General features: G+C 42.5%; 1 long non-coding RNA gene across 1 annotated transcript; it reads right to left on the bottom strand.

Moving 5' to 3' along the window:
• Nucleotides 1–502: 502 nt before the first annotated feature.
• Nucleotides 503–1,373, bottom strand: LOC146490452 (uncharacterized). The gene is made up of 3 exons (XR_014872739.1): nt 1,338–1,373; nt 747–1,242; nt 503–648 (listed from the first exon to the last, which is right to left on the bottom strand). It is a non-coding gene; the product is annotated as an uncharacterized LOC146490452 (long non-coding RNA).
• Nucleotides 1,374–11,009: the final 9,636 nt, after the last annotated feature.

Here is an 11,009-nt window from a genome sequence, read left to right as displayed (position 1 = left end):
CTCGTTACTTGAAAAGCAACACCGTTAGTAACGCCGTTACTTGTAGTGCCGTAATTCCCATCACTGCATATAAGGCATTCAGCTTGATGTCATGAATTCATACAGCTTGATGTCATGAATTCATACAGCTTGATATCATGAATTCATACAGCTTGATGTCATATAGGTCACACAGTTTGTCATCAAGCCACTCTCATCGGCACTTTCTGGTGATTTCAGCTCTGGCTTGACTGACTGGGATTGATATTTGACATCACAGAAGAAAGACGAGTCCTGTATTGTTATTTGACATCAAATATCAATGCCAGAATGTGTGCCGATGTATGTGCATTAATGTGTGCATGCATAGAGTCCTGAGGTTGGCTGGTAGGGTGGATCTCTACACATAATCACAAGTGTGTGCAAACATTACCATGTTTGGATTTCTTGGAATTTGGTTTCTTTGGGGGATTTCTTCAAGTTTTTGCGACAGGTTAAAAAATTAACATTCAGCTTCTGAAATGTCAGTGTGCATCTCAGATGTGTTGTTGTCATCAGGGATGATGTGACGTACCAGCCAATCCATCACCGCACCCAGCTGCAAAACTGTGACGCAATCTGCTGTGGTGGCATTAAAGTCCTGCCAGTTTACAGCGGCTGATTTGGTCCCTAAAATCCAGAGAGTAATTATTCATGGTAAGGAAGTCATGTGGACTCTAAGCGTGTGGGCAGGCAAGGACATTTAAACAGTGAGGCTGATGACCTACCATTTCTTCGTGTGACTGCTTCTGGTCTAAAAGGGACTCCAATACCAAAATCAATGAATTTGACACATAGAAATGCTGGATGATCAGGCGATGTGTCAAACACAATGTTGTCTGGCTTAATGTCTCGATGGTAGACACCCTTGGATTGCATTTCAGCGGCTGCATGTACCAGCTGTCTCATTATGACCAGACAGACAAATGAAAAATACGTTCAAATAATCAGATTTACATTATCCATTAAAGTTTGCCATATATGTTATCTTGCCACTCGCTGACCTTAACCTCCCTCTCGTGCACAAAGGTTCTTCTGTTTGCCAGGTAGGCTTCCAAGTCTATGTTTTTTTGGCCTTTCAAAGACCATAATGAGTTCGTCTTCCAAGTCATACCAGTCGTTTTAAGCAGGCGTCACATTGCTGCTCGTAGCCTCTGGTCCTGCCCCCACTTTTATTAGCAATGCCACCTCCTTGGGAATCTCGGTCATTTTACCATTAAGAAGCTTGAGAAACAGAACATCAAGGACAGTGTTCAAACATTAGGCTGTTTGAGGTACACGTTGGGGGAAAACAACAGAAAAAGACAAATATTTCTTACCACTGGTAGGTAGCTGACTAAAAACTGAGCAACATGCTTAATCACCACCTGCATTGCAGAGAAAATGTGTTTTAGAAAAAGAGAACAGGAGGAACTAGAAGAATTGTAAAGTGCACACATAAGAAGCCATACTGGGAAATTGTCTTCTCTGCGTTTTCCAAAGAAGACAGTCCCAAAGCCTCCTTCACCCAGCTTATCCTGCTCTTTGTATTTTTCTTCAAAGTCCTCTACAGAGAGACAAAACAAATTGAATTTAACAGGTAAAGGACTTTACTCACCTAGATATTTTCGCACAGCCACAGCACGTGGTGTGGTAAAGGTCGGCCAAGATTTTGACCACATGTCAGAAACTGGATCAAAATTGGACTAAACTCACTTGAACTCTGACTTTGTCTGCACTTAGAACTATCACAAGACATTAAAACAAAACATCGGGCATTGATGACATCACAGGAATCTAACATTCTAATCTATGCAAACTGTCTCCATGGCTACATAATATCAAATTAAATCATAGCAAAGGAGTAAAAAGCAGGATCAGTCTTAGGGTGTATGTTACATGTTTGCCAGTTTGGATGAGTGAGTGCAATACTTCATCGGCCTGTGTTGTAGCAACCTGTTGAACCTGCTGAGAAACTTTTCTTTGTCCACTCTGCCCCAAACTTCACATGCTCCATAAAAGTCGAGGCCTAGAGACCTCTGCATAGTTATTAGCATTAGGTTATCGGTATCATCTGATATATATGACATTTACAGTACAGTACTCACACATGACATAGGAGGAATAAATATGAACTTTTTGAGAGAAATTTGATCATATGAAATTGGATTTTTTGAAAATATGAAACTTTTTCCTTCCGTCATACTTCAGAAATATAATATATTAAGTTTTGAACATTTTAAAACATTTAAGTTTGCTCGTTGTATTTATAAGATCCTACATGGACGTGCTCCACAATCATTGGTCAGTCATGTTAAAATCCATTATCAGTGGAAAACAAACCTGATCCTCTACTAGAGGCGATTGTGCAATACCTTTTAGACATAACACTCAGCAAACAGTTATTATTAGTTACAGTCAGTGAGATTTGGAGTGATACATGACACATGATGGAATAAAACACGCAGACTTAGCATGACGAACCGACGAGGAACACGTACACTGTAAATACATACAGAGGGAAAAGAGGACTAGAGATGAGACATGGACATAACTAAGCACAAACAGAACATGATGGCTGGGGGGAAAACACACGTGACAGAAGGAATGGGTCACAAGGGCAAAACATGTAAACGAGAGGAGGAGACGGGAGAAAAAGACATTACTGAAATACATGAAGGGCCAGGGCTGGGGCAGCCAACCAGTCACAGACAAACAGCCACATTTTTTACTGTGTCCCCGCAAAGAGCCACATCATACACCTGGGCACACATGAACATCACCCATCCCTTCCTCTGTCCTGCGTTCAGTTTATCAAACTCAGGACCCTAACCCCATCAGGCCGGGGTCTTTGTGTGGAGTCTGCATGTTCTCTCCAGCTTCCTCCCACAGTCTAAAGACATGCAGTTAGTGGGGGTCTTCTCGCCCCGTTCACATTCACACAGAGATGCATTGAAGATCACCTTGTGGTTAGTGCCTTCTATTCGATGTACAGACGGAATAATAACACCTTCTAATTAGTTCTGTCTCCTATTGGTGCTCTTCTACGAGTAATCAGTGCTTGATGGCTTACTAAGCTTAACTTTTTTCACAACATTGATAACAAACACACACAAAACAACAACAACATATATTATCTAAAAGAAAATTGATTGGACCACATTTTGATGTTCATCCTACATGTTTATTGAGATTGTCTAATGTCTGCGACGGTATCTTCTCCCACGTCTGCGGACACCCGAGGAAATCTCTTATTCATAAAAAGAAAAAAAATTTTGCTTTGATTCCTCCTTGAGAAACTGAATGTCACGGTCCTGGGTCGCTGGCTCAGTGTTTTCTGTTTTGTTTTATTAAACTTTGATTTCTTGATGTGTCTTTGTTACTTCGTAGGTTTTGGTTCTGTGTCCCCGCTGTTCTGTGTTGGTACTGTGCCTCTACAGAAATAGCATCATAATTTCATATTTTGTCAGCACTTCCTAGCAGTATGTAACTACACAATAAATGTCAGGGTTTGCATGTTGAGATATGAATGGAGGACCCAAGATGCAGGCACTGCTGATGTGAGTGAGCTTTATTTATGGAGAGTGACATACAAACAAAGGCGAGGGAGGCGAGAAACAAAACTAGGAAAACCTAAACTGGGAAAGCTGAGAACCAAATAAGAAACCTGGACACGAGGGAATGGAGTTAAAACACGAAGGATGACAAGCAGGAAAAACAGCATGGAGGAACACAGACGGACCAGTAACGCACACAAGAGGACGAATGCTATAAATTAGTGATGGCCCGCTTGAAGCTGACGCTCCAGCGCGTGTGTCAAAAACACCAACACACCGCTTCAGAAGCACTCTGTCGATGCTCGATTCGTTTGGCCACAGTCACGTGATCAGTGACGTCCAATTGTGAATTGTGAATTCCACTCTGCAGAGTGGGCAATCATAATGAAGCAGTTCAGTTTTTTTGTAGATTCAAGCTGCTCTTCATATTTTTGACCACCAGATGTCACCACAGAGGACTGTGTTAAAAAGCTTCCAGTAATGAATCATTTTTCAACACAAGCTTCAGAAAGCTTTGTTTGGCCATCACTACTATAAATACACACAGAGGGAAACGAGGAAACACAGGAGGGGGACACAGCTGAGCCTAATGAATCTGACGAGACGGGTCATTCATGTACTGTACATGATGCGGGTAGATGCTGTACGTTTATGGGCTGCAGGAGAGACACAGATTTGTGCAGCTGAGGTTGTTTGGGGTGCCTGCGTGTTCGCCTGCTGGGCCTGAGCGAGCCTCTCCACATCTGTGGCCCGGCGGTCTCTTCTCTTGCTGAGGATCTTAACGTAGTTTGCTGGGACGAGCCGGTGGTCTCACCATCCACGCTGGCCAGGAGCCAGCCACGCACACGGGGCTGTAGCTCAAAAACACGAGGGAGATAGTTGTAAACATGGGGCACGCTCACACAAAAGAAGAGCCCTCATCTGTTATTTCTAAGATAAGGAAAACAAAAACAGAAGGTTTTGGGTCAAAGCACTCAGAATCAAATGTCCCGCAGCCAGTAAAAAGCTCATCACCTTTAGGAGCGAGGTTGAGCATCTCTCCAGCTTGCATAGAAAGCTCCTCCTGAGAAGCAGCTGTAAAGTCATATTCTCCTCTGGCCACCACGTGGTCGTCCTCCTCGCTCGTCCAGTTAGTGTCTAAACCAAGCAAGGAAACTAAATGAAAGACATTCATTATTTTAACTGGTCTTAACCAAAAACAAGTCCTTCTGCTTTTCCTTACACTTGTAAAGTAACTAATGGCATATGGAGCTATGGTACCCAATTTATTTGCCACTGAGTTACACAAAGGCACATATGATGTCATACAAGCAGACTCATCTTTACACGTGTACTGCAGCCCTGAACATTACCAGCTTCAGATTCTATTATCAAACTTTGCAACAGCAGCCTTAATTACTTTTAACTCAAAACAATTAGCACCTGCAGCCACTGTCCTGTGTTGAGTACACCTCTCAAAACAACTAAATGTACTCATATGAATATGTGAGTGCTTGCTGTTCCATCTCTTCAGCCTGCTGCACAAACCTGCTGGGGGGACGTCCTCAAGGTGAGGTGTGTGTCTGTATCCTCCCAGGCTGTAGCTGCAACCGTAGCTGTAGCTGTAAGGCCTGTAGCCACCACAGATGGAGCTCCCATAGGGGCTGTAAGAGGGGAGAAGGAGCTGTTGGATGGACAGTAGGACTGCTGGACCTTATGAGGGGGCACCAGGGGCGCCATCCTGGGCAGGACAGAAGGGCTAGCAGGGGTAGAGGAGCCTGTAGCTAATCCTAAATCTGTAGATCTGTTTGGTGACAACATAAAGATAGAATATCAGTAAAATCCACCCATAATTCATTGCAACATTAATTGAGCAAAGCATTAGTTCAGAAACGTCATGGAGTCAAGCTAAACCACAAACTGAATGAACAGCTCATAGAGTGGCTCTCTTCCACAGCGTGTCCTTTGTCCTTTCTCCCTCCCCTCAACCCCAACCAGTCCTCAGAGGCTGCCCCTCCCTATACCTGCTTCTACTGGAAGTTTCTTCCAGTTAAAATGGTGTTTTTCCTTCCCACAGTCACCAAGTGCTCGCTCAAAAGGGCTTGTTTTGATCATTTAGTTTTCTCTGTATTACAATAGGGCCTCCACCTTGCAGTATAAAGTGTCTTGAGGTGACTGTTGTTGTGATTAACGCTATATAAATAAACTGTAATTGAATTGAGTCAACTTTTCCTCCTGCCTCATCTCCAGCTCTGCTACTCTTCATCTGTACAGACTGTGGAAACACACAATAAATTCACCATCAACCAGCAGCTAGCAGCAACTTTTAGCATGGGATGTTTTCTCACATGAGCTGACGTTATGAACCAGTCAACACACCTTAAATATCCTTAAATATCATTATCACAGCTCTGATTGTTCAGCTTCTCCAATCTGATGACCATATTCTCTTAACCTTAAAAAGATATGTTGATATGTCCAAAAAAGATAAAGATGTGTCAGATTTAATTCCATTTCCTCACTTAAAGTGGAAAAAAGTGTCAGGGTGGGGGGACTGATTGAACTGTGATTGTGGAATTTGCCTCACACAGGTGCGTTCACTGTTGCTTGTTTGAGAATACTGCTGTATATATACAAATGCTGACTGCATAAACAAACTGTTGTACGTATATTTTTAGAATTATCTGAATATATTAAGAAAAAGACAATAAAAAACAATGACTTGCAGCATCAAGCGGAGGACTTTAATCTTCTCTTGTTTACGAGTTTGGGGACAGGTGAGCAGAGGACTGACAGATGAAAAACACGAGCTTTCTCTAAGGGTGTTGCCTCTCCCTTAAAGACAGGCTGAGGAGTTCAGTTACTCAAAAGGGGCTCAGAGTAGAGCTGCTATTCCTACACGTTGAAGAGAGGCTGATGAGAAAAGGAGAAAGAGGCCCAGGGCAGACCTAGGACACTCTGGAGAGGCTATATCTCTCAGCTGGCCTGAGGATGTCTTGGTGTTATCCCAGAAGAAGTGGAGGAGGTGGCTGGGGAGAGGGAGATGTGGGCTTCTCTGCTTAGGCTGCTGCCCGGGTAAACCAGTCCTTGATAAGCAGAAGAAAATGGATGGATAACAATAATAAGCAGAAGAAGCTAAAAGACACAAATTTAAAATAAAACATTATTAGTTATGAATTGAAAGATATAATTATTCAGCTATATAATAACTCAGCTTATAAATATATATGTATGCATTTTTTTGAAGGAAATTATCGGGCAAAGGAACTGAGTTTGTTGGCTAACAGCAGCTACATTTTCTTCTGAACTGACAGTTAGCAAGTACAGAGCAAACAGAAATGCAATGAAAATATTTCTGCGGCTTTTATTAATTTCACTTATTAACCAGAACTGCACAAAACAAACAAAAAGGCTCAATTAACAGAAGAGAGAGAAATCTAGCGAGACACACTGACTAGGACACGGCCTCAGAGGACCAAACTAGCAGTCAGCCACTTGTACGGCTGTGCAGATAAATAATTAGTTGCTTTTTTATTCCTGGGACTTCTGATCCTCTCCAAATACACAGGGAAGTACCTGATGCAGCTAGTTTTGGGTACTACCATCACCAAGCATTTAAAAAATCTATTAGAGGATAATAAAGTGTTTTCACCAACCAGAAGAAAAACATATTTTAGCGTATAAAATAGTCTCTTCCAAACAAGTCCTTTAGCATGCTGATGTTAAAAAAGATCATGTAGAGTAAGACAGGCATAGAGAACAGCACTGACTGGGAGAGGCTTTGAACAGATGACATACTCAGATCAATTCAACATATAAGACTTTAACAATGCACAAGCATCTATCAAAAACCTATTTAATCTATCATCTGTGATATTATTATATACAATTATAATGTATTGTTCATCTCCCTTAAATAAACAGGCAGCCTTAAGGTATGAAATATTCATTTGTCTACTGTTTCAGTGGCTGATAGTGCCCCACAGGCCTAAATGTGAGTTTGAAACCATTATAATCTTCAAGTTGTTTAACGATAAACAGATTTTGAATGAAAGCCACGGAACTTCGGTAGCACAAAAAAGTCTATATTCTTTGTGTCCATATGGATCAGTCATATTACCATTATTTCCCCCTAAGGTTGCCAAAAGCACCAAGTTAATACTTGAAAAAACTGCAGCAATACACCAAAATAGAATCAATATTCTGTTTACTTGGTGACAACGCTGCTTTTAGCCTTCAATCAGAAAGCTTGAGTTGGCTAGTTAAGCATCGGGCTAACGTTTAAAGCTTTCGCTTTGTGGAAGTAACTCGCATTACTGCTACTGCTGTGTAATCTTGGTTAAATTCACAGCATATTCCAGAAATTACCCTGCAATAACTAACTGTTAGAATAGCGGCACCGTATTGCATCACACTGAGTGCATTTCAATCATTTATCCCGCGAGTTTGCTAGCTAGCAAAATAATAAAAACGATTTTAAAAATTAGCATATGTGTAACGTACACACTGGAGAAAATGATTTACTAGGACTTACGCAAACTCCTCCACAGTGAAAACGTACAAATCCTTCTTGAAGACTCCTTCTTGTATTTTTCGTTTTCCAGCAAACACTCATTAAAACGGCCTCCAGGCACGTTAGTGCGCTCGCCCCCGACTTTTCGGGGAGGGGGTGGGGGGGTCACACATTGAAACAGACTGACGTGCAGAGGTACAAGGCAGCCCAGGCAGAGAAATGTTGCTTTTAGACTTTGCCATTTTATTTCTCTATCTGATAAGAAAATTATTCAATCAGATAGTTATTTGTGGTGAATGAAATACAGTTTCAAGACGTTTTAGGCACCAAATCCGAAATAGAAGCACTACAATATATCCAAGATTTTTCAAGGATTTCAAGCACCCGTACGAAACCTGCATATGCAGTTGATGATTGTTAAAATAAAATAGAACATTTTCATCAATTTCTTGTTTGCTCCGAAATCTACGACATGGCTATATACAGAAAAGCTCGACATGTTATGCAAAAGAAAAAAAATACACGAACAAAAATTCTCGTAATTGTCAGTTTCGTAATTTCAAAATTCTCCAAAACTAACATTTTCTTTGATTGACTCATATTAAATTGCCTACGGTCAAATTTAGCGTGAACAATATTACACAAACAAACGTGTGTGTGCGCCTGCGCATACATCAGAATCACTTTGATCCCTTGTGACGCGGTAGCTTTGCTTTGATCCCAAAACCCATAATACGAGCGCTCACCCATTATACTTTATGGCATAACGGACGTTGACCTGACACCAACCCAAACCCTTTCGAGATATTTTCAGAGGATTTTACAAAAGAAACCAAAACAAGTTCAGTTTTGTTTCTAACCAATTCACAGAGCAAACAGACAGATTGTGGCTATTAAAGTCAACAAGAGCGACCCTGAAATTCTGCAACAGGCAAAACTGACCAAAGAACAATTTCAATACGAGACAGATTATCAATCCAAGGAAACTGGATATATAAAACCTAAGCATTTCAATGACCTCGAACAACTACTGAAGGTTAGGCGAGCACCTGAAAATGGTCAACCATTATTTGTTAGTCTAATCAAACAGATGTTGGCCATGTTTCTGAGGTCGGTTTTGTCCTTTTTTATGTTGTTCTTTCAGTTTTTCTCCTGAGATGAGGTATGAAGTGTCTGTGGTGCAGCTGATCTGGTCTGTCTCGAGACAGTCCAGGCTGCACTCACCTGCAACAGGTGGAGTCTCACCAGAACATTCAGACCTCACAAATTTTGTCTTTCTCAACTCTTCTATAAAGGGTTTCTCTCAGGAGGGGAAGGCAGTGAGGCCTGGAGGAGGTCCACCCCATCACGAGGGCTGGCTAGGCTTTCGCAACCTGTGTGAGTGTATGTGTCTGCACGACCGTGTTTATTGTTTTATATATTTCAAAAAGACGCATGTCCTCACATCTGCAGTTTCTTTGGTGGATCTGGTCTCGTTTGTCTTGAGACAGTCCAGGTTGCATCCACCTGTAACAGGTGGAGACTCACCAGTACATTATGAACTCTGAATGTGTGTGCAGTGTGCGCAAAAGTTTCCATGTTCGGATTTCTTTGGGGGAGTTTATCTCTGGATGTGTGTAAATGTATGTGCATTCATATGTGCCTGCATGGAGATCTGAGGTTGGCTGGTAGGGTGGACCTCTGCGCATAATCACATGTGTGTGCAAGCATTTCCGTGTTTGGATTTCTTTGGGGCGGTCCATTAATGTAAAGAGCGGTGAAGCGGGCCGCTCCCGGTTTTTCCTGCTTTCTTTTGTCGCACCTGGAGGGCATCGCAACCTCCTCATGAGGGCTGGCTAGTTTTTGGGAGTGTGTGTGTGTGTGTCTGTACAACTGTGCTTATTGTTTTGTGTATTCCAAACTAACAGGATTATGACATCACATATATTTAGAATCTTACCACCAATTTGATCCTTTGATCCTTGAATCCATAAAAAGGGTTGAGAAGCAATGACTTTTAGTCCATTAATCACAGCATTTATGTTCACAGAATTGAAACGTTTGCCAGAGAAGTATTTTGAAACATCTGGATCCTTTTCGGAGTAACTGTTTACAGATTCCAACATGTCTCAGAGAAAACAACCCTACAGATTTTTAAGGTAAGTTTTCTTACTGCTGGTCACGTGATGGTGTCAGACTGAGTGGAGGTCTTTGCTGATGTTGCGGGAATTGCCGTCTTGTGTGTGGCTGGGTGCAGTAAGGAGTGTATGTGATGTGTGTGTGAGCATGCGCGTGAAGGAAACGCGGGGAGCGGAAGAGAAAAAAAGAGAGAGAGAGAGTGTCCTGGGTAGAGAGGGCGACCGGGAGCAGCGTTCTAACAGGCTACAGCCTATGCAGTGTGTTTTCGAAGTGTGCAGTACTGTTATTAAAGCCTCATCTCTTCAGTACTCTCTGGTGTCCCGGCTTATTTCTGTCTGCCTCACTACTCCATAAAAGTGAAGGGCGTTAACCCCAAAGGAGGACAAACTTCGGCCCTGGAGGAAGCATCTCCCCTCGCGTCTCCCGACCACGGTCAGGGGACTGACGGCGAGGAATGGTTAGCACTGGCGACCACGAAGGGACCCTCTCACGTTGTTAAAGGAGTGGTGAGCACTGAGAAAAACCGACAGGCTAAAGTGGCTAACGATTAAGCCGAGTGACCGTAATTACAAGTGTATTGGCCCGTAGCTAAGCTAACTCGCGATGGCCGCTGCTCGCCATTCTCGTGAAAACTATGGACTTGAGACCAATTACTCCAACCCATTCATATCACTGACCAGTGTCTCCGAGGGTGCCGCGAGCATTAGGGAAGCTAACAGAGACAGAGCTGTGACTGAATACGAACATATGAACACATTCCTGTGTGCTGAAAGTTGTGCTAACACACACACTAATGGAGAGGGTGTATTCGCGCCGCCCGATGGTCCTGCCCAGCCGCAGTTTTC

The sequence above is a fragment of the Neolamprologus multifasciatus genome, unplaced genomic scaffold (genome assembly GCF_963576455.1).
Source record: "Neolamprologus multifasciatus unplaced genomic scaffold, fNeoMul1.2 chr13_unloc_1, whole genome shotgun sequence".
NCBI classification, from domain to species: domain Eukaryota; kingdom Metazoa; phylum Chordata; class Actinopteri; order Cichliformes; family Cichlidae; genus Neolamprologus; species Neolamprologus multifasciatus.
This window is presented reverse-complemented; position numbering and strand designations above follow the sequence as displayed.